The sequence below is a fragment of the Euprymna scolopes genome, chromosome 23 (assembly GCF_053919585.1).
Source record: "Euprymna scolopes isolate OS-2025 chromosome 23, ASM5391958v1, whole genome shotgun sequence".
Lineage (NCBI taxonomy): Eukaryota > Metazoa > Mollusca > Cephalopoda > Sepiida > Sepiolidae > Euprymna > Euprymna scolopes.
The window spans coordinates 107,456,942-107,461,680 of record NC_136504.1 but is presented as its reverse complement, the minus strand read 5'-3'; the positions used below and the strand labels follow the sequence as shown (position 1 = coordinate 107,461,680).

General features: G+C 38.8%; 1 pseudogene; it reads left to right on the top strand.

Moving 5' to 3' along the window:
- Nucleotides 1-2,573: 2,573 nt before the first annotated feature.
- Nucleotides 2,574-2,805, top strand: LOC145246285 (U2 spliceosomal RNA; annotated as a pseudogene).
- The last annotated feature ends 1,934 nt before the right edge of the window (nucleotides 2,806-4,739 follow it).

Below are 4,739 nucleotides of genomic sequence, written 5' to 3'. Positions count from 1 at the left end.
AAACTCTCGATCTCAGATTAAAGAGCCATTACTCAAAATGACAAGGAACTATAAGGAGGCTGACTCGTAAGTCATCAGGGATCACATCAGAAATGCGCCATAGAAAAGTATCTTTTCTTATCCTGTTAAACAGTGTGCTGAATGGCTCAAACCAGTAATTCAAGAACATGTTTCCATACAGAAGTTTCAAAGCAAACCCAACTATCCACAATAGTTCACCATCACGGATCACATCAGAAATGCCCTGGGAGTAGTATAATTATTATATATCATTATTACTTTCCATTAATTTTTTATAGTATGGCATAATCACATTGACACACCGGTTATCACTGGATCACCAAAGTTAAGCAACGTTGAATCTGGTGACCATTTAGGACTTCCAGGTGCTGTATGTGCTCTCCGCTTATCTCGGCATTGTTTCCAGTTGTCCTGGACTTTTCCTTGCCACTGGAATCAAACAGTGCCAATTCAGGAGAGGTGTGCTTAGAGATTGCACTACTATTGCCTCACAATTACACGTGCAACTGCCTCTACATGGCGTATCCTTTATCTTTCGAGACTGAACGGAGGCATCGTGATTCGAATTTTTTATATATACTTTTAAACTCATATAGACATATGCATGGATTTGGAGTATCTTTTCTCTTCCTGCTGAACAGTTTGCCGATGAGGTTACTGAATGGCTAAAACCAGTAATTGAAGCAAACCCCACTATCCAAAATAGTTCACGTTTTGCTTGTGCACCTGTCAAATGCAACTGTCAAATGCAACTGTCAAAGATTTATCTGCCGTACGTCCAATACAAATAGACAAAAGTTTGTAGAAGCTAGAAATTATTGTAAGAGAAAAATAGACGCAGACAAGAATAGGTATTTGAAAAGCCACATTGAGTCGCAGAAATTAGGAACTCATGATTTCTGGAAAATTTATAACAGTGTAGTAAATAATGCACAAACAACAATTCCTCCACTATAAAAGGCAAACCTGCTTGGCCAACGTTTTACCTCCAACTCCACTTTAGACCAAACAACACCCCCTCCCAAATTTTCCTTTGTGAACAAAGCCACACCCAATAATCTGAAAATCACCCCTTCTCATGTTCATGAGGCTATAAAAAACCAAGATCCCTGATATATATATATATATATTTGCCCTTTGGAAGGTCTTGTTTTTAATCCTTCAGGGAGACTAGCCACCCTCCTCACCAAACAAGTCTGGTGGGGAAACCAGTTTAGTCGCCGGTGATCCGACCATGAGGCAGGTAGTACTGGGTTACATGGTACCAGTAGCATATGACATGTGTGTTTGTGTGTATGTATGTGTGTGTTGGGGTGGAGAGGGTTCCCGTAAGCCGTGGTGAAGGCAACCTTTCTAGGAGAAGCAAATCTTTGATTAAAAAAAAACATAAAGTGGGAGACCTGTACCCGCATTAAGCTGGCCTGCAGTTTAACTTGTTGCTGGCTATCTTGCTCTTGCTTGTTGCTGGATCCCAACATTTTGAACCAAGAGAGAGACTTAGCTGTTGTACAAAGCTAAGACTCTATAAAATCATCTGTGTATAGATACTCCCTCAGGCATTTGTCTATTAAAATGGTCCTGTGGCGATGGAAGTCATTTTTGGGCTCAGGACTAAGTGTCTGAGGGAGTGGCACTCATCTGACAAGACGTTGCAATCATCAATCATCATATATATATATATTTGTAATATTTGGGCTATTATTCTCATCTTATAAAGTTATTATCAAGGGTAAATGGGTTCCAGAGAAGGTATTAACTCTCTTTCCCTTACATCTCGGTTTAATAGCATATGAAAAGGGAGCTTTCATGACACCCCGACTATGGTCGATCCATTAATTTTATTGTATTATTCATTTATCCATAAGATATGTGCTACACGAATCTTTGCACTGAGTAAGCATAAAAATATATATATATTATTTGGCCTGAATAGAATTAAGGGCCTCTTTCTCAGAGGAGACACACACCATTTTAAAATCCTTTGCAATAGTGATTTTTAATGCAACCATATATAAATTAAGATACCCTTTTACAACATATTACTCAAAATGGTGGCAAACATTTTTAACATAAAACGTTTCGGCCGATGTAACCTACGGCCAGCTTCAGCTGTATTCACCCTGGATGTTATTGGTGAATAGTGTTACACCGGCCTTTCTAACACAAGGGAAATTACACTGGTTCTCACTATATATAGTGCCAGTAATACCTACACCGATGAATCGTTATTTCCATGGCAAGTGTTCGTCAGAGCTCCAATCTCTTGTCCCCCTTCGCCAATCTTTCACGAGAAACACCCGTCTAGCTGAAACTACTGTCAATAATTTTCCCCACTCTTTATCTGTGCCTAAATCCAAACGTAGATTCCATGAGCAGAGCTTTTTTCTCAGAAGTGCACGATTGTGGAACTCTCTTCCGTTCGCCTGTTTCCCACCTGACTACAACTTGGATGTCTTCAAATCCAACATAAACAAATTCCTAAAAAAACGCCTCCTTAAGTAAGACACCCTATCAAATCTCCAATACTAATAATTACTACAATACTATCTCAGTTTCTTTCTCACTTGGCCTTTTGGCCAAGATCAAAGCGTAGTATCTGTTCTTCAGATGCGGCCCTTCCATTTCTCGTTCTCTTTCAGTGGAGGAGAAATCCTTCACGACTGAGATCATTTTTATTTTTGTACCTTTTCTCCACGTTAAAAAACGACCCTGGTGTCTAACTCTGCCCCGTAGGGAGGCATTGTAAATAGGTACAATACTATTTCATTGATTACTGTACACTCAATAACCCGTATCCGTGAGTGGCCTCCGGGCCTTGATTATTGGTGAACCCCATGTAAAAAAAAAAAAAAAAAGAAGCGACAGTACTATTACGGACTAGCTGTGTGCAAGCCAGTTATACCCGTTTTCTACCTTTTTGGCTGTGCCTTTCTACTTGTTCCTTAAACTAACCTCGACTTGCTTTTCTTCTTTTTATTATTGTGCCTCAACACAACACTTTTACAGGTCTTTATTTATCCCTCTCTTCCTCTCAAGTTCATCCTCATTACCTCCTCTAATTGCTGGAGCTTGCTCAATATACATATAGGAGCTTGGGGTGTCTTCGACAACACCACCACCATCACCACCACCACCACCACCACCAACAACAACAACAACAACAACAACAACCGCATTTTACTTTCTTTCGCGGGGAAGGGCACACTTCCACCTGGCATCGCCGGGTAGCGGGTACTGCTAGTATATATACAGTTGTGCCCGATATTATTCATACCCCCCCTTGAAAATTGAGTTTATTAGGTGTAACTTTGTTAGAATTTATTGTTTACGTCCATATTGATACATATTCTTAATAAACCTCTTCTGATCATTTTCGTCATCTTAAAATCTCGGGATACTTGTAATAAAAGAAATATACAGCTATTTATAAAATCTGCAATGTTCAAAATTAATCATACCCCCTTATTTTTTCAGTATTAATCGAGTTTCTGACTGTTTGTTTCCTGTTTGATTCTTATTTTGAATGCTTTTATACAACCTTTGATTAATTTCATTTCGTTTTTTTGCATTTTATCAGAAATTAAAATGATATCAACTGAAAACCAATAAAAGAATAAAAATTATTAGAATGGGGAAGAAAAAAGAGCTTAGTAATGATCTTAGGACTAAAATTGCGAATTCACATAAGGATGGTTTAGGTTAAAAGTCAATTTCCAAGAAATTTGAGGTCCCTACAGCAACAGTACAGAGCATCATCAAAAAATTCCAGAGCCACCACACAACAAACAACTTGATTGGTAGAGGAAGGAAAAGGAAACTGTCTGCTAGAGCCACCAGGAATATTGTAAGAAATGTTAATGCAAATCCAACCACCACTACTAAGGACATTTTAGAAAATCTGGAGTCTTCTGGCATAAAAATATCAAGGCAAACATTGCAAAGGACTCTGCATGGAAATGGTCTGAAAGGAAGAAGACCAAGAAGGACTCCATTGCACACCGGAAAACACCTTGCAGCACGTCTAAAGTTTACTAGGAACCATGTGAATTCTCCAGAGTCCGTTTTCTCAAGTATTTTGTGGACTCACGAAACAAAAATTGAATTGTTTGGCCATATGGATGCTTCTTACGTTTGGAGGAAGAAAGGAGAAGCTTACAACCCAAAGAACACCATACCCACGGTGAAACATGGTGGTGGTAGCCTAATGTTTTGGGGCTCCTTTTCGGCTAGTGGTCCAGGTAGTTTGGTCAAGATAGATGGAACCATGAAGAAGGAGCAATATTTGGAGATACTCCAGAAAAAACATTAGACAGGATGCGGAGAAGCTCCATTTAGGACCAAACTGGGTCCTTCAACAGGATAATGATCCAAAACATACTGCCAAAATAGTCAAGAAATGGTTTGAGGATAATCAAATTAATGTTTTGGAATGGCCTAGCCAGAGTCCCGACCTGAACCCTATCGAAAACCTCTGGCACATATTGAAAACTGAGGTTAAAAAGCGGAAACCTAGAAATTTGAGGGATTTGGAGAACTACTGCATTGAAGAATGGTCAAAAATCAGTGTTGATGCTTGTAAAAACCTTGTTGATAAATATCCAAAACGGTTACAGGCAGTTATTAAGAATAAAGGGCATGCTATTGACTATTAGTAAGAGAGGTATGAATAATTTTGAACTAGTGCCATTATTGTTTTTCTTTGTATAATGTTTCAAACT